Source organism: Taudactylus pleione, unplaced genomic scaffold (genome assembly GCF_031769625.1).
Source record: "Taudactylus pleione unplaced genomic scaffold, aTauple2 ptg001565l, whole genome shotgun sequence".
NCBI lineage: Eukaryota > Metazoa > Chordata > Amphibia > Anura > Myobatrachidae > Taudactylus > Taudactylus pleione.
In genome coordinates, this window is record NW_028285962.1 from 209,600 (window position 1) to 230,174 (window position 20,575).

Sequence of the window (20,575 nt, forward strand, 5' to 3'; positions counted from 1 at the left end):
CTAGTGATGTCAGTGGGAGTGATTTTGGCTCTGATAGAGCCAAAATCACTCCGGATCTTGCGGTTGAAAACCTCAACCGCACGCTCCGGCTCGCAGTTTCGATGGTCGCGATGGTCAAGACCATCGCTGCCATCAAAATGCACGCTCGTATAGGCTGTGGGTGGTGACCCACAGCTATACGAGCGTCCAGGAGGACGCTCCATTTTCATGGAGGCCAGCCCTCATTCAGAACGTGCGCTCTGCTCAGAGCGTACGGCTCTGAATGAGGGCCTAAGTCCTGTAAAGGCAAGGCCAAAATAGAAAAACCTGGGATCCACAGTCTACAGTATCCACACATTCCCAAGAAGGTACAAATTTGCTGTTGGTTCTGCGGCAGTGTCATGTTCTGTATAGCTTGAATTCTGTCATTTGTGAGATGTCATAAACCCTGGGTTAGGCAGTGTCCAAAATATTTTACTCTGGATTGGCACGGCTGTAGTTTGTCCTTAGCAACCTTGTGTCCTGTGTGCGAGAGGTGAAGCAAAAAAAGTTTAGTATCATTTAAACAAGACATAAATGAATCAGAACATAGCAATAAATCATCCACAAATTGAATTAGAACAGATCCATTGGCAGGTTTGAAAGATTGTAAACAGTCGTGCAAGGCCTGGGAGAAGATACTGGGGCTGTCTATGAAAGCTTGGGGCAATCATGTCCATGTGTATTGTACCCCCCTGTAAGTGAAAGTGAATAAGTACTGACAGGGTTAAGAGGCACAGAGAAGAAAGCAGAACAGAGTTCAATGACAGTGAAATGGGTTGCATTTGGTGGGATCTGCATAAGAATGACAGCTGGATTTGGCACTACTGGAAATTGGCTCTCTACTACCTTATTAACACCTCTAAGGTCTTGTACCAGTCTATAACCCCTCTCACCATTCTTCTTTACAGGAAAGATGGGACTATTTGCTACACTAGCTGTACAAACTAAAATTCCCTGCTGTAATAATCGCTCAATTATTAGATAAACCCCTAATTCTACCTCCTGTTTTAGTGGGTACTGGGGAATTTTTGGAGCTTGCCTACCGCCTTTTATATTTACCATTACGGGGCTTACGTTTGCCATTAATCCTGTGTCCTGTCCATCCTTAGTCCAAAGGGAATCTGGAATTTGGGACAACATTTGATCTACCTGAGATGGGTTTTCATTTAAACTGGTAGAGTGATACATTATCCTTTGGGGAGTGTCTAACATATCCCTCACCTCATGCGCAACTCTCTCTGGGATATCTAGAAATACACCATCAGGGGTGCAATATATGACACATCCCATCTTACATAACAAATCTCTTCCCAGTAGGTTAGTAGGAGCTGCTGCAGCCAGAAAGAAAGAATGCCTAGTATGCAGTGGCCCCAATAAACCTCTGTGGATTTTGTTAAAGAATAATGTTGCACTTTACCCATTACGCCCATTGCTGGTACTGTCTCATTGGTTACCTGTAAATTAACAGGAGATTTTATCACTGACCTGGTCGCCCCTATGTCTACAAGAAAAGGATATGTAGTACTAGCTATAACAACCATCATGACTGGCTCTTTCCTAGCACCTCCCGTTAACCTGACTATCTGTAAACTACAGGTATGACCTGACCCCTAGTGTTGGCTCCCACTCTCCAATAAAGCATTAATGGCCACAATTGGAGCTGGTGCCTGTGCATATCCCTTATGGGGATATCCAGGTTTTCTCTGATATGGGGGTCCTACACTTTTTGCCGTACAGTTCCTTCTTACATGTCCTGGCTGGTTACAATTGAAGCATGTTCGTGGATTGGATTAAGAAAAGGGTTGTTGTGCGAGTTGAGCAGGAGGGGGAAGTAGTGGGTATGGGTAAGGATATTGAGGGTAAGGATATGGTGGGGTATATGTAGTTTGTGGGTAGTATGGGACTTGTGGTTGTGTAGGATAAGTGGGATATGGCTGTGTTTGCTGTGTTGTAGGATTAGTGAGGGCATATAACTGTTCAGGTGAAGGTGTGTGTGTGGTTGCAGGTGTGTCTGCTGGCTGTGATGCTACCGTCATTCCTTCCAGAGCTTGAATACTGACAGCCATTAGTTTCTCGCTCTGTGTCTCTCTCTTCTTTGAGATGTTTTTATCATGTTCTTTGGCGGATTCTATGAGGGTATCTATTGTGACTCCCCTCCAGCCATGCTGTGAGGTCTGAACCTGGGTTTTTAGGTTCTCTTTAAGGCCATCCATGAGTATGGTGACAATCATTCCCCTGTGGTGAATGCTATCTTTAATATCCTCTAACCCAGTGTACTGGGTGATAGCCTGCAGGGCCCGGTCACAATAATCTTCTGCAGATTCACTCTCCTTTTGCTTTATGGTGAAAATTTTGTTCCAGTTAACTACTGCTGGAAAATATATACCCAATTAAGTTATAATACGGGTAATGTTACCTTGGTTTACTTGGTCTATTAAGGGAACGTCACCATCCAATACACAATCTGTGATAAACTTTGTCACATTGATATTGCGTGGTAGACAGGCCCTTAACACCACCCACCAATCTTTACTGGTGGGCTCATGAGAACTACCCAAATTTCTAAAAAATCTTTGACATTTGGCTAATTCATTCTTGGGATCGGGGAAATAATTTATGATGGAATTTAGCTCTGCTCTTGTTCAAGGACAATGCATTACCACTTCCCTTGTAGGTACAACTCCGTTCACATCCGCATTCCTATTCGGAACAGTGATTGTCCGAATAGGATGCAGACCGGCTGCAGTGCTACCTTTGACCTTATTACCTGGCTGGGGGTTTAGTCTGTTGCTGCAAAGTATAGTATTTACAACTTCCTCCACGGGCGCAGAGGAGTTTAACACTTCCCGTGCTGTTACTGATGGAGATGGTGGCACCACTTGGGCTTGTCGTGGTGTTGCATCTAACATGTGCACAGCATGGGAAATGGCAGACATAACAATAGGCTCATCATCACATCATAAACATTTTCTTTATGGTTACTTATGAGAGGGTACAAATTGCTTGTTACATATTTAATGACTGTACCTGCACTCCCATCCACATAAGGTGGCGGTGGTGCGCGTGAACTACTGGCAATACCTTCCGCAATGCTACCTTGCCGCACGTGCATGCCATTTTGCGGCTCGCACGTATTGCAATCCAGCGCCGCGGGTGTATTTGCTGGCAATGCGTTCGCAACGCTAGTTTGCGTCGCTTGCATATTTTTAAGCCACACATCCCCTTCATGCTGCCACAATTTTAAACATTCATAATATTTTACTTTTTTCTCTCGAGAGCGCATCAGACTGATGTGATCCCGGACATTATCCAATACATTTTTATCAAAACTACCAATTCTGGGAAACGGTCTAACACTCTTCATCGTTATCTTAAACCATACGTCACAATACCTTATTGCATAAGTACCGTACTTTGCATGCATAATACGATGGGCCGATCCAAGCGGCGATTCCATTAGCAGCACATCATTGTCTAACATCTCTATTGTTTGCGTGGCTCCCATCTTGGGACAACTCCTACATTTTTCAATAAAAATTTAAACTGGTGAAAGACAATTAAGATACTTTCACTTACCTGCGGACGCCTTTGAAAAAGGGTGTATCCGCAAACCCTATGGAGGACTTCTAGACGCTTCCACTCACCTACGGAAGTAAAGGCCGCTTCCGCTCAGCAATCCCTTTTTGACTACCTTTCAACTGCTAGGGGGCAGCAAAGTACCCTTTGTGTTCCAGTTGATTTCATCCACCCTCTCACCAGCTCACAATCACAATTTACCCAAAATTATGCGGTTCAATTATAGTGTTCAAATAAGCCTAACAGATCACACACATTGATTACTGAATGCTATAATAACGCTGGGGGCCGAACCCTAACAAATATAACAACCCATACACCTGCTTTGTGTAAAGTAAATGGTAAGCTGCTACCGAGTCACTAGGCCAACTCCTGCACCTAGCACTTAAGGGTCCTATGATACCCTTAACATTTAGGTCCCGTGTTACACCCTAAACAAATACTCACAGTTACACACTTTTGTCCTGCACAGAAAAATATACGTTAACCCAGTTATTGGCAATAATTTGAAAGAATGTAAACTCAACAGCTTTGTTCAAACACGTGGCAGCACTACCGGAAATACGTATACGCTATTGTGTGACTAGTCGCATACACAATAATGCGACCACTACACAACCGTATGACCTAACGTTAGCTGCGTACGCAAAAGTGCATCTCTATTGCACACGCAAAAATGTGACTCAGCCGCATTCTTTTTAGCGTAAAATACTATCAACAAAGGAAAACAAACTATTTCCTTTCTTGTCCCTGGATTCTAGTCAGCATCCCTTGCTCACACGATAATGGGTAGCGATCTCCCAGCACTGAGTGGTTGCAGGTAAAACTGCGTGTGGCCACTATCCACCCTTTGGTGAGATATCGATAACCGTAGGTATATCGTGCGAGTATGTAAGTGACCACACTCTACGAGCCCCCAACTAAGGAAACTGGATTACTACCTCTATACGCACCTACCTATACCTTCTAAAACCTGCCTATAAACCTCTAATATTGACGCTATTTGCATACGCAGTCATGAAGTGAAGTAAAGACTTTAGACCTTGAACATGTGTTTCCAAAGCACAAAGTATTATTCAAGTAAAGTACAGTCAGTTACACGCTGCGATCTAAGTACAATTTAGCGCAAAGAATTATACAGACCCAAGATACAGTCATACATACGCACGCACTCTGGACCAGATACCAGCATCAGCAAGAAACCTCTGTCAATCAGCAATCAGCAAGAAGACTCCCGAATGGGGTCACAACCCACACATTTATACCCTTTCCAAAATAGACAACACAATAGAGAAGTTTGTTGCTGATCCCATTGGTTCCCCATCGTGGTGCGCATGTTACAGGGCATTTAACAGGTTGATTCAAATGGACACAGAACAGCCTCTAACAGCTTGCTGCCGCCGTTTCCTGCCTCATTCAAATCTTGGCTGTTGGTTTTACAATGTACATTCTGGGTCTTTAAGTCTCTACGGTCCATAAGTTGTGAATGCATGTTGTGATCTCCACACCGATGGTACCGGGAAGCTGTTGAAAGAGTGCAGATCAGTATAATACCAAACATGGCTTACTTATCATGTATTAAACCTTAGATACCAAATAGCCTTTATTTCACAGCATTTGTAATAAATGAATAAAACTTGGATCTTTTACTTTATAGCTATGGAACCTTTTGTGTAAGTGTGCATTATGTAAGTATTAGGGATATGAGTAAAGATGCAAGTTAGCTTTGTGCAGAAGCGTGCGCACTAAGCTAATGGAAAGCGTTCGCATGCTGGGCCTTATGCATTCACTAATGTGCGACATTTTAACAGTGCAACTCTGTGTATTAATGTGTATGAGGTATGAAAAAAGATGTGATCGCTTAATGTTAATAGTAGCATTGCCATATGTACTTAAGTGTGAGTTTAGCTAAAATGGCGCTGAGCGGCCATTCGCAAAATGGCGTCTTGCCGATCTCATTTCCAACATGGTGTCTTGCGGCCATTCACAAGATGGTGTCGTTTCGATCTTATTTTGAGCTGATCTTGTCTCAGCCAATTATCCAGCTTCAACAAGGGCTGGGTGCCCTGCATTGTGCCAGTGATAGACACCTTTGCTAATATCTTTGCTCTCTACTGTAGACTGTGACTTTGTTGTATAGATGCATTTAGCACACTTTGCATTGTATACAGTATGTACACAAGTCACGCAGTGAATAACTAATGATATATAAATTCGAATAATCCATCTGACCACCCATAAACAAACAATGTAAAGGGGAGGAGTTGGGATCAGAAAGGGGAGGTGCCATGATAGGAATGAGGAGGACTCAGGATTAATCATGAAATCACCGCCCCTAAAAGAATAGTCTAGATCCGCCCCTGTATGATACACTAGGCAGCAATAGAATGGTGGAAGGTAATTTTAATAACAATGTAGAAATTAGAATCTCACACTGTCCTACTAGGAGGGAAAAAAAGGCAAGTTGGTACCCCTGTTACAAACTAGCTCTGGTGTACTTAAGTTGCCCACCCTCCTGTGTGTACTCAGAAAGAGTGTTTAGCACAGCCTGGAACCTTGTGAACAATCAGCGTAGGAGGCTGCCTTCTAAAAATATGGAATAACTGATGTACAAAAAAATTAACTACAAATTCTATGAGGAAGGTCTTTGCCATCAATTACAACAAAGTACAGTGGATTCAACTTGGGATGAGCTAACATTTTGTGATGATGATGTTAACACTGAAAAGTGAGGCTGAAAATGACATCCTCCCAGTGTAGAGATGATTAACAACGCTGTTAGCCACTATAAGCACATTTGTAGCTTGTTTTGTGGGGGTCCAAAAACACCAAGCACTTCAGCCACAAAAGTGACAGTCCTTGTCACTGAAAAGCTTGGTTTGTTAACCAAGTTTGTTTTTAATATACAACATAAGGGTGGGTGGGAGTACACAAGGACAATTCCACCTTGCACCATTTTTTCTTTATGGGATGTATTGTTTGGGGGTATTGGTGATGGTCTTTTTTGCATAGACAAACATTTTTATTGGTTATTGCTCTAAAATATTACTGATTTGCAACACATTTTTTACCAGAAATTATGTGGTGCTTTCACAAAAAATAAAAAATGTAAGAATTATGAAGCATATTTAGTATTATTCAGTAATATGATCATGAACAAGATGAACTGTATTTTTTATGGGCTGTTCTCAGTTGGTGCAAAACAAGACCCTATCTAAAATCAATCAAACTGTTTACATCTCTTCCATTACATACATACTTCACCTCCAATCCCTATACAACCTTCGGGCCTCTAATCTAGTACTTTTTTAATGAAAACATTATTTCTATGAAATCGTTTAGTTATTAAACTGTCATCCTGTCTGCCACTGCTGTGCACAATGTTTCATATATGTGCTATATTCTTTAAACTGCTGTGTGTTTATGCCGCTGCTCTATTGCTTAATTTAGCCAGCAAGCTCTCATCAAAAACTGGTTAATAATTTTGTGAGCTGTGATGTGGTAAAACTTGACTTGAAATTATTGGAATTAATGTTATTGAGGTTAATATTACTGTAGGAACAAAAACAGGTCCAAATTACATAAGTTTAGCTGTTTTTAGACATTTTTTAAAAAGTTCCGATCAATAACCAAAACACAAACATGTTGTTAAATTTGAACCAAAACACGGAGTCTCCGCACATCTCTACACCAAATGTCATGTTCATTACATTGTAGGTGGAAAAGGGGTAACAGGAGGAGGAACCCTCAGGGATCTGTCCTCCTTCGGATGGGGTTTCATAGAATGTGAGAATTATTTCAGCAGGAGAAGGTGAGATAGTTGGAAAACGAATTATGTTTGATTAGTGTTATTTTAATCAGTGGATCCTCGACTCTCGGGAGATTTGGCCAGCTTTCCAGATCCTGCTCACAAGTGAATTGCATGGTCCTGGGGCATGATGACCTGATTGCACTTAATTTGCATCATCATGACCTCACCCTCCTGGCTGCACAATGCAGCAAATAACGCCATTGTACATTGGGAACATGGGCAACAATGATGCGATTAGCAGTGGCCCTCACATCTTCCACTTTGATGTCACAAGCATTAAGCTTTTATTACCAGTGCTCATAGTCTGCCCACATATGGTGGCATGCCATAACGCCACTTCTTCTACTTCAGTTGTAATACTTTCAATTTCCATTCACATACATGTTCCATGCCCTCAAAAACTCCTCAGACACTGACCAGAGGAAGCACATACTGTATACAATGTACTAATAGTTATAGTACTAAACCAAACAGTAATCAGAATGGAAATAACCAACACACATCAGTGTCACACAGGTACCTTGGGCCCAATTCTGTGGTGCCTGCAAAGTGGTCGACATTGCAGGTGCTTCCAGCAATTGGAAATATATGTCACCAGTTACACCTAGGTAAACGCACAGCCCCCAGCCCTCCACTATTATTGGTATTTTCACCAGTGTGGTATAAGAGATTGGGCTGAAGTTGGGTGGATTTATACATGTGGTCTCCTCAGAATAGCTTACAGTTCCATGTACACACCCATAACATACCCAATAGCCCCACTGGCACCTGACACATGGTAAACAGCTATGATAAAGTTTATTTTTTTACTCTAAATACAAAAACAGTAGAGATACTGGAGGATACATTTATCCATTGTATGACAGGACAGAATGGGAATGTGGCAGACATACTACACTGGGGTTAGGTCTCTCTCTCTCTCTCTCTCTCTCTCTCTCTCTCTGTATATATATATATATATATATATATATATATATATATATAAATATGTATAAGTTGTGCCAGTCAGTCTGTACCAGTCAGTGTGAGAAAGGCATCAGGACATTCAGCAGATGTATTTGCCAGGGGCAGTGTGAAGAGACTAACCAGGTGTCCAGGTGACATGACCAGTAGGGGGCCCCAAGGACAACTTGTATGGACTGAAGTATTTGTGTGATGCACCCTAATATCTGTACACATTAAACAAGTACAATCTCATAGTGCTAGCCAACTAATAGACAGACATTAGCAAACTTTATAGTGATGTAAATACCTCTGCTCAGCAAACATTAGCAGTAATCAAGTACAGGCTCATAGTTATTGCCACAACTAAGTACAAGACAGAAACTTAATTGTCATTACTAAATAAGAAGCAGAGAGTGGACTCTAAATAAAAAGGAAATAAGAATCCAACCACAAAGTGAGGCATCACCTCAGTGGCACATATTATACAGGCAATGAAAGATATTGAATAATTGCTGCCAAGGTCATTCCAGTAGATTCTTTGTATCCATACGTTTCTGCAAAAGTGTGACCTGTACAGCTTTACTGTTGAGAATATAAATTACAAACAATTCAAGAGGAAGTTTATTTAGGCAACAGTAATCAAAGCCAGGTCCAACATTCCTAACATGCACCAACGTATTTACAGTATGACCATTATATACATAAACTGAAAAGTACTACAACAATTGTTACAAAAATAATATTAATCTGTTAATTTAAATGTAAGTATAGGGATTGATTGTATGAAAGGGTAGGAATTTTGGTGTCCATAGATGATACAGGGGGTATTAGGTTTCATATATAATTTAGAGGTTGTGTGTATGGAGTTATGAATTTCAGACAATGAATGTTAAAAGATATAAGGTTAGAAATCTTGACTGGAGAAGAAAGTTTCAGTCAAGGCAGAGATTCCCAAACGTGGTCCTCAAGGCTCCCCAACAGTTCAGGTTTAGAGATATCCATGGTTGAGCATAGGTGACTTAATTAGTACCTCGGTCAATTTGATTTAACCACCAGTGCTCAACCATGGATATCTCTAAACCTGACCTGTGGTGGAGAGTTAAGGACCATGCTTGGGACCCTCTCAGCTAAGGTAAAGGTGTTTAGGTGTATGAGACACATGTAATATTGCCATTCAAGGTAACAGTCTAGTTAAAAACAATATAATTGTGTAATGTTAAATTTTTTTATTTTGTATAGAACTAATTCATATATATCCTTAGAAAAGATATAACAGAAGACTTTGGGAATAAAAAAATGTTTATTCAAACATCTTAGGTCTCTCCTTGTCTATTCCCCTTGGAGTTATTCATTTTGTGTTTCTATGTGAGTTCTGTATGTTGTCTGTTGGGAAGGGATGGGACCAAGGTTCATCACACCTATAGATTAGGCTATAGAGGTTACCTCCAGCTTAACCCTGGTGATCCCCCATTTGATAAAAAGAATATATAGACCTGGGAGGAAGCATTGCCAAGATACAGGATCACCCTATCATCTGCAGGAAGGCAGACTATAGGTGGTCAGGTGTTACTGTCATACTTGTACTGTCCATCTGGTAAAGTGCCAATACAATAAGTCGCTCATTGCGTTGTGTTGTGATTACAATATATAAACCCATTTTCCAAAATGATAGCTTCCCCTGAGACTCTAAGTGCACCATACTTTGTAGATTACATCTAAAGGGGGAGATTTACTGTATCTAATGTTATTAATGAATTTTAATCTATGAATTCTCCAGTAGCAGTAGGTAATTCCCAGTCCTCACCTGGATCCCTGGCTGCAGTGTATAAATGACCACTCACCAAGACAAACTGCATTCATCACTGACTGAGCACTGAGAGAGAGCACACTGACACAGGTGAGAGATGTATAACTGTGCACTGAAAGAGAGAACACTGACACAGGTGAGAGATGTATAACTGTCTGTGCACTGAGAGAGAGCACAATGACACAGGTGAGAGATGTATAACTGTCTGAGGACTGAGAGAGAGCACACTGACACAGGTAAGAGATGTATAACTGTCTGAGCACTAAGAGAGAGCACACTGACACAGGTGAGAGATGTATTACTGTCTGTGTACTGAGAGAGAGCACACTGACACAGGTGAGAGATGTATAACTGTCTGAGCACTAAGAGAGAGCACACTGACACAGGTGAGAGATGTATTACTGTCTGTGTACTGAGAGAGAGCACACTGACACAGGTGAGAGATGTTTAACTGTGCACTGAAAGAGAGAACACTGACACAGGTGAGAGATGTATAACTGTCTGTGCACTGAGAGAGAGCACACTGACACAGGTGAGAGATGTATAACTGTCTGAGCACTAAGAGAGAGCACACTGACACAGGTGAGAGATGTATTACTGTCTGTGTACTGAGAGAGAGCACACTGACACAGATGAGAGATGTATAACGCTCTGTACACTGAGAGAGAGCACACTGACAAAGGTGAGAGATGTATAACTGTCAGTGCACTGAGAGAGAGCACACTGATACAGGTGAGAGATATATAACTGTCTGTGCACTGAGAGAGAGCACACTGACACAGGTGAGAGATGTATAACTGTCTGTGCACTGAGAGAGAGCACACTGACACAGGTGAGAGATGTATAACTGTCTGAGCACTAAGAGAGAGCACACTGACACAGGTGAGAGATGTATTACTGTCTGTGTACTGAGAGAGAGCACACTGACACAGATGAGAGATGTATAACGCTCTGTACACTGAGGGAGAGCACACTGACAAAGGTGAGAGATGTATAACTGTCTGTGCACTGAGAGAGAGCACACTGACACAGGTGAGAGATGTATAACTGGCTGTGCACTGAGAGAGAGCACACTGACACAGGTGAGAGATGTATAACTGGCTGTGCACTGAGAGAGAGCACACTGACACAGGTGAGAGATGTATAACTGTCTGAGCACTAAGAGAGAGCACACTGACACAGGTGAGAGATGTATTACTGTCTGTGTACTGAGAGAGAGCACACTGACACAGTTGAGAGATGTATAGCGCTCTGTACACTGAGACAGAGCACACTGACACAGGTAAGATTTATTACTGTCTGTGCACTGAGAGAGAGCATACTAACACAGGTGAGAGATGTATTACTGTATATGTACTGAGAGAGAGCACACTGACACAGATGAGAGATGTATAACTGTCTGTGCACTGAGAGAGAGCACACTGACACAGGTGAGAGATGTATAACTGACTGAGCACTGAGAGAGAGCACACTGACACAGGTGAGAGATGTATAACTGACTGAGCTCTGAGAGCGAGCACACTGACACAGGTGAGAGATGTATAACTGTCTGTGCACTGAGAGAGAGCACACTGACACAGGTGAGAGATGTATAACTGTCTGAGCACTGAGAGAGAGCACACTGACACAGGTGAGAGACGTATAACTGTCTGAGCACTGAGAGAGAGCAAACTAACACAGGTGAGAGATGTATAACTGTCTGTGCACTGAGAGACAGCACACTGACACAGGTGAGAGATGTATAACTGTCTGAGCACTGAGAGAGAGCACACTGACACAGGTGAGAGACGTATAACTGTCTGAGCACTGAGAGAGAGCAAACTAACACAGGTGAGAGATGTATTACTGTATATGTACTGAGAGAGAGCACACTGACACAGATGAGAGATGTATAACTGTCTGTGCACTGAGAGAGAGCACACTGACACAGGTGAGAGATGTATAACTGACTGAGCACTGAGAGAGAGCACACTGACACAGGTGAGAGATGTATAACTGACTGAGCTCTGAGAGCGAGCACACTGACACAGGTGAGAGATGTATAACTGTCTGTGCACTGAGAGAGAGCACACTGACACAGGTGAGAGATGTATAACTGTCTGAGCACTGAGAGAGAGCACACTGACACAGGTGAGAGACGTATAACTGTCTGAGCACTGAGAGAGAGCAAACTAACACAGGTGAGAGATGTATAACTGTCTGTGCACTGAGAGAGAGCACACTGACACAGGTGACAGATGTATAACTGTCTGTGCTCTGAGATAGCACACTGAAACAGGTGAGAGTTGTATAACTGTCAGAGCACTGAGAGAGAGCACACTGACACAGGTGAGAGATGTATAACTGTCTGTGCACTGAGAGAGAGCACACTGACACAGGTGAGAGATGTATAACTGTCTGTGCACTGAGAGAGAGCACACTGACACAGGTGAGAGATGTATAACTGTCTGTGCACTGAGAGAGAGCACACTGACACAGGTGAGAGATGTATAACTGTCAGAGCACTGAGAGAGAGCACACTGACACAGGTGAGAGATGTATAACTGTCTGTGCACTGAGAGAGCACACTGACACAGGTGAGAGATGTATAACTGTCTAAGCACTGAGAGAGAGCACACTGACACAGGTGAGAGATGTATAACTGTCTGTGCACTGAGAGAGAGCACACTGACACAGGTGAGAGAAGTATAACTGTCTGTGCACTGAGAGAGCACACTGACACAGGTGAGAGATGTATAACTGTCTAAGCACTGAGACAGAGAACACTGACACTGGTGAGAGATGTATAACTGTCTGAGCACTGAGACAGAGCACACTGACACTGGTGAGAGATGTATAACTGTCTGAGCACTTAACAGAGCACACTGACACAGGTAAAGTAGTTGGAGATCACGGATATTAATGAAAAGACACCAGTGCAGATAACGATTTAAAAAATCATTCAATCGTTCATATCTGAAGGAAAATCTGACATATCTGTCAGATCTGTCAGATGAACGATTTGAATGATGCGCATTCCCTATGGTCAGAAAAGGATATCTGACATCTGTTGTGTTTGCAGTCAGACTTGGATGATTCCATTCTTTTTAATGCAGTCAAAAATCAATCAAATCATTCATCTGACAAATCTGACACAGGTGAGAGATGTATAACTGACTGAGCACTAAGAGAGAGCACACTGACACAGGTGAGAGATGTATAACTGTCTGTGCACTGGAAGAGCACACTTACAGAGGTGAGAGATGTATAACTGACTGAGCACTGAGAGCACACTGACACAGGTGAGAGATGTATAACTGTCTGTGCACTGAAAGAGCACACTGACACAGGTGAGAGATGTATAACTGACTGAGCACTGAGAGAGAGCACACTGACACAGGTGAGAGATGTATAACTGACTGAGCACTGAGAGAGAGCACACTGAGACGGGTGAGAGATGTATAACTGTCTGTGCACTGAGAGAGAGCACACTGACACAGGTGAGCGATGTATAACTGTCTGAGCACTGAGAGAGCACACTGACACAGGTGAGAGATGTATAACTGTCTGTGCACTGAGAGAGAGCACGCTGACACTGGTGAGAGATGTATAACTGTCTGAACACTGAGACAGAGCACACTGACACAGGTGAGAGATGTATAACTGTCTGTGCACTGAGAGAGAGCACGCTGACACAGATGAGAGATGTATAACTGTCTGTGCATTGAGAGAGCACACTGACACAGGTGAGAGATATATAACTGTCTGTGCACTGAGAGAGAGCACACTGACACAACTGAGAGATGTATAACTGTCTGAGCACTGAGAGTGAGAGCACACTGACACAGGTGAGCGATGTATAACTGTCTGAGCACTAAGAGAGAGCACACTGACACAGGTGAGAGATGTATTACTGTCTGTGTACTGAGAGAGAGCACACTGACACAGATGAGAGAAGTATAACTCTCTGTACACTGAGAGAGAGCACACTGACACAGGTGAGAGATGTATAACTGTCTGTGCACTGAGAGAGAGCACACTGACACAGGTGAGAGATGTATAACTGTCTGTGCACTGAGAGAGATCCCACTGACACAGGTGAGAGATATATAACTGTCTGTGCACTGAGAGAGAGCACACTGACACAGGTGAGAGATGTATAACTGTCTAAGCACTGAGAGAGAGCACACTGACACAGGTGAGAGATGTATAACTGTCTGTGCACTGAGAGAGAGCACACTGACACAGGTGAGAGATGTATAACTATCTGTGCACTGAGAGAGCACACGGACACAGGTAAAATTTATTACTGTCTGTGCACTGAGAGAGAGCACACTAACACAGGTGAGAGATGTATAACTGACTGAGCTCTGAGAGCGAGCACACTGACACAGGTGAGAGATGTATAACTGTCTGTGCACTGAGAGAGCACACTGACACAGGTGAGAGATGTGTAACTGTCTGAGCACTGAGACAGAGAACACTGACACTGGTGAGAGATGTATAACAGTCTGAGCACTGAGACAGAGCACACTGACACTGGGGAGAGATGTATAAGTGTCTGAGCACTGAGACAGAGCACACTGACACAGGTAAAGTAGTTGGAGATCACGGATATTAATGAAAAGACACCAGTGCAGATAACGATTTAAAAAATCATTCAATCGTTCATATCTGAAGGAAAATCTGACATATCTGTCAGATCAGTCAAATGAACGATTTGAACGATGCGCATTCCCGATGGTCAGAAAAGGATATCTGACATCTGTTGTGTTTGCAGTCAGACTTGGATGATTCCATTCTTTTTAATGCAGTCAAAAATCAATCAAATCATTCATCTGACAAATCTGACACAGGTGAGAGATGTATAACTGACTGAGCACTAAGAGAGAGCACACTGACACAGGTGAGAGATGTATAACTGTCTGTGCACTGGGAGAGCACACTTACACAGGTGAGAGATGTATAACTGACTGAGCACTGAGAGCACACTGACACAGGTGAGACATGTATAGCTGTCTGTTTACTGAGAGAGAGCACACTGACACAGGTGAGAGATGTATAACTGTCTGTGCACTGAAAGAGCACACTGACACAGGTGAGAGATGTATAACTGACTGAGCACTGAGAGAGAGCACACTGACACAGGTGAGAGATGTATAACTGACTGAGCACTGAGAGAGAGCACACTGAGACAGGTGAGAGATGTATAACTGTCTGTGCACTGAGAGAGAGCACACTGACACAGGTGAGCGATGTATAACTGTCTGAGCACTGAGAGAGCACACTGACACAGGTGAGAGATGTATAACTGTCTGTGCACTGAGAGAGAGCACGCTGACACTGGTGAGAATGTATAACTGTCTGAACACTGAGACAGAGCACACTGACACAGGTGAGAGATGTATAAATGTCTGTGCACTGAGAGAGAGCACGCTGACACAGATGAGAGATGTATAACTGTCTGTGCATTGAGAGAGCACACTGACACAGGTGAGAGATATATAACTGTCTGTGCACTGAGAGAGAGCACACTGACACAGCTGAGAGATGTATAACTGTCTGAGCACTGAGAGTGAGAGCACACTGACACAGGTGAGCGATGTATAACTGTCTGAGCACTAAGAGAGAGCACACTGACACAGGTGAGAGATGTATTACTGTCTGTGTACTGAGAGAGAGCACACTGACACAGATGAGAGAGGTATAACTCTCTGTACACTGAGAGAGAGCACACTGACACAGGTGAGAGATGTATAACTGTCTGTGCACTGAGAGAGAGCACACTGACACAGGTGAGAGATGTATAACTGTCTCTGCACTGAGAGAGAGCACACTGACACAGGTGAGAGATATATAACTGTCTGTGCTCTGAGAGAGAGCACACTGACACAGGTGAGAGATGTATAACTGTCTAAGCACTGAGAGAGAGCACACTGACACAGGTGAGAGATGTATAACTGTCTGTGCACTGAGAGAGAGCACACTGACACAGGTGAGAGATGTATAACTATCTGTGCACTGAGAGAGCACACTGACACAGGTAACATTTATTACTGTCTGTGCACTGAGAGAGAGCACACTAACACAGGTGAGAGATGTATAACTGACTGAGCTCTGAGAGCGAGCACACTGACACAGGTGAGAGATGTATAACTGTCTGTGCACTGAGAGAGAGCACACTGACACAGGTGAGAGATGTATAACTGTCTGTGCACTGAGAGAGCACACTGACACAGGTGAGAGATGTGTAACTGTCTGAGCACTGAGACAGAGAACACTGACACTGGTGAGAGATGTATAACAGTCTGAGCACTGAGACAGAGCACACTGACACTGGTGAGAGATGTATAACTGTCTGAGTACTGAGACAGAGCACACTGACACAGGTAAAGTAGTTGGAGATCACGGATATTAATGAAAAGACACCAGTGCAGATAACGATTTAAAAAATCATTCAATCGTTCATATCTGAAGGAAAATCTGACACATCTGTCAGATCTGTCAGATGAACGATTTGAATGATGCGCATTCCCGATGGTCAGATAAGGATATCTGACATCTGATGTGTTTGCAGTCAGACTTGTACTATTCCATTCATTTTAGTGCAGTCAAAAATCGTTCAAATCATTCAAATCTTTGGTAAAATCATTCAAATCATTCATCTGACAGATCTGACAGATCTGACAAATCTGACCATGTGTACGCTCTATTAGAGGCTTCTTTATCACGACCCAATCTCCTGGTTGCAGTCTGTAGGTGCTGCAATCTGAATTGGGATCTAGAACATAAGAGTACTCCTGGTGGTGGACTTTGGTTAGTTTCTATTATATATACATCACATATTGAATCAAGTCACCATGCTCATATTGTAACTCTTGTAGGAAGTCACATCTTGTTCTAACAGCTATACTAAATAGTATTCCATAACTATCACCCTACATTTCACACTAGGAATGTTCTTGTCTAACAACTGTATTAAAAATAAACATTCTAACAAACTATTCATAGTTCAATTTGACTGTATAGTTCAGTCTTTATACTCTATCATTGTTTGGGTCCTATTTATTCTAAGATTCTCCAAGATACATTCTAAAAATGTTTTTAGTAAAATGTGTACCTTTGTCACTCTCTATTACCTCAAGTACTTCACATGTACAAGTTACTTGTGTCATTTATTTCACTATTTTTATTGTTTTTTTGTGTTTGCTACCTTGCAAAACCATAGTCAATTTGACAACAGGTCTGAGCACAGAACATACCCAACACTTAACCAACTACATAAAATCAGTCTTTAGTTCTGGAAGGAATAACATCTGTACCTTTATCACTTTTCCTAGGCTGTGCAACAATTAGGGATAGGTTTATGCAGACTAACTGAAGTCTGGGGCTATCCAGTGCTTCTTGGCTATTTTTACCATAGCATCTCTAAACTGATGAGTGCTTCCATGAAGTATTTGGGTTCAGACTGAGAACAGTGCACATGGCAGACAGAGGTGATGCTCAACCATCCATCCATCCATCACCTGAAGTTGTGCACTAAGGGGTCTATTTACTAAGAGACAGAGTGAAAAGTGATAAGAAAGTGATAAGGTGGCAGCCAATCAGCTCCCAACTGTCATTTTTCAAACACAGCCTTTGAGATGACAGTTGGGAGCTGATTGGCTGGCACCTTATCACTTTCTTATCACTTTTCACTCTGTCTCCTAACACTGCTTAGTAAATAGACCCTTTAGCCTTTTCCAAGTTATTACTTCTTTCTCTGAGGAACCTGTAACTGCAACTTTTAATGAAATCAGGTTCAATGATATTATGCCAAAAGTATCAAAACATCAGGTAGGTATTTTACTGTAGCCTATTTGGTTTGCTAGAGCATTGGCTCTTCTGGAGTATTTTCTCTGATATGTGCTTTTGACCTTATTTAAAACTAAATTTGTTGGCATTTGAAAAGCAGCAAACAAAAAATCTAATAGAATCTACATTATCTATGTATAATTTATAATAACATGACCTATCACATTTTTTTAAATTAATTTAAAACGATCATAATCATTAAAGAAAGAGAGTGAAAAATAAAAAAAGTTATCATAGTTTTCATCTTCCTGTGTCTCACTGTTCTCCTGTGCTTGCTAGCTGAACTACATATTTTCATATGCTTTGCTGCTGGATTTTCTCTCCCCACAGTACATCATCCCCCCACAGTACATCATCCCCCCACAGTACATCATCCCCCCACAGTACATCATCCCCCCACAGTACATCATCCCCCCACAGTACATCATCCCCCCACAGTACATCATCCCCCCACAGTACATCATCCCCCCACAGTACATCATCCCCCCACAGTACATCATCCCCCCACAGTACATCATCCCCCCACAGTACATCATCCCCCCACAGTACATCATCCCCCCACAGTACATCATCCCCCCCACAGTACATCATCTCCCCACAGTACATCATCCCCCCACAGTACATCATCCCCCCACAGTACATCATCCCCCCACAGTACATCATCCCCCCACAGTACATCATCCCCCCACAGTACATCATCCCCCCACAGTACATCATCCCCCCCACAGTACATCATCCCCCCCACAGTACATCATCCCCCCACAGTACATCATCCCCCCACAGTACATCATCCCCCCACAGTACATCATCCCCCCACAGTACATCATCCCCCCACAGTACATCATCCCCCCACAGTAACTTCCTCCTCCACCCTTTTGAATACATGAGAAGAAATTACATGGATTCAATCTTTACTAACTGCTGCAATGTTGCAAAACTAATGCTAGAGCTATGTTCCTTGTAAATTCCTGTTCTGTGAATATCAATGATCCCTCTGTCTATCACCTTTTAGTGCATCAATATGTGATAGGACCTAAAAATCCTTTCAATTGTTTAAATGTTTTTAGTACAGGCACTTTTTGTATGAGTTGTTTCATTTCCCCCCTTGGGGACCAGACCCTTTAGGTTAGGTTGGGTTGGGACTTTAGACCAAAAATTGTTTCTGTTTGTCTTACTTATTCCTAGAATTCTCTATTATTGATCTGAGTATCTTAACCAAATCAGTCAGAAGCATACAAAAATGTCCGGCATGTTTTAAGTAGTGTCAGCGTAATTCTAGTTGCATGCCTGTGTGTCTTCTCTATAGCGGGCATGTTACCACATTCCCTTACACTTCAGAACCTGGAACATCTGGAGTGGATTATTGGATTTTTTTTTCTTGAAACACAATCTGCCTATATTCTTATATTTGTAAGAGCATACGTCATTCAACTGTTTAAAAAAAAAATCATGAACTGATAAAGCATTTTGTTAGGGAAATAGTACATTACTATCACTATTACTAATACCTCTTACAGCAATCAAAAATAATGACTCTTGTTTTTTTAGAATTACAGTTTGTGTCTGCATTACCTTCTTCACACAAGTTATAGAGATAATATCAGTATTCCTAGAAAAAAAAATAAAAAAAAAATAAATGTTATTATTAATGCATTCAAAATCAATCTTTTTCAATCATGCAATGCACGCTCCCCTACAGGCGTCCCTGTAAAAAGTGGCAATTCACTCAGATCTAGCATAATAACCTTTTCAATTTCTGCACAACGTCTCCACAATTGCCTAGTACACCTTCACCACACACAACCATTCACACGTCACATCTGATCAACACAATTGATCCAAACAACTCTACTTTCTCATAAGTTCATTTGACTCTCCTTTATCACATACACATGGGCCCATGTCATTCACAAGCAAACATTCAGTTACAGCATGGCAGCCATTTTCTGTGACATCCTGCATTCCATTGTCATCAGCAAAACAGCCCTATCACAGTGTGCCTTCACAATACAAAATACATATAGCAATACTATAAATATACATTTTAAGAAGAAAAGAAAAATAAAACAAACAAAACACTAGTTATATAAAATGCAACATTCCTCTGCAGTGATAATTAAGTCAGTGGGCATCTGGGGGTCATTTCTATATTCTTATTCAAGTTTATTACATTTCTCAATCAGACCTTTCAGTGTGTCATCTAGGTTATATTTATTAACATAACCTCTGCTTCTTCTCCTCATCTCATTTTGTTATGATCAGTCTCTGGGGCGTCAGCCATTTTTAAACACTTTCATCAAATGTCCTGCTTTATGGTTCCCATGAAGCTCCTTTATCACCTGAGTGTCATAACTCTCAGGCACCGGCTTACTATCGCCGTTTCCAATGCTACAACAGTCCCTTGATTTTAGCTTGGTGAGTCAAAATCCCTTATGACTCAAGTATCAGGCCTATTGCCCATCCACCTTTAGAGGTTATTATTCCCGTGCACAGGAATAATATCCAATGTTTATCTATAGGCTGACAGCCATGCACTGACTTTTCCTGCTTCAGTTATTAACACTACTGACTGGATGTAATGT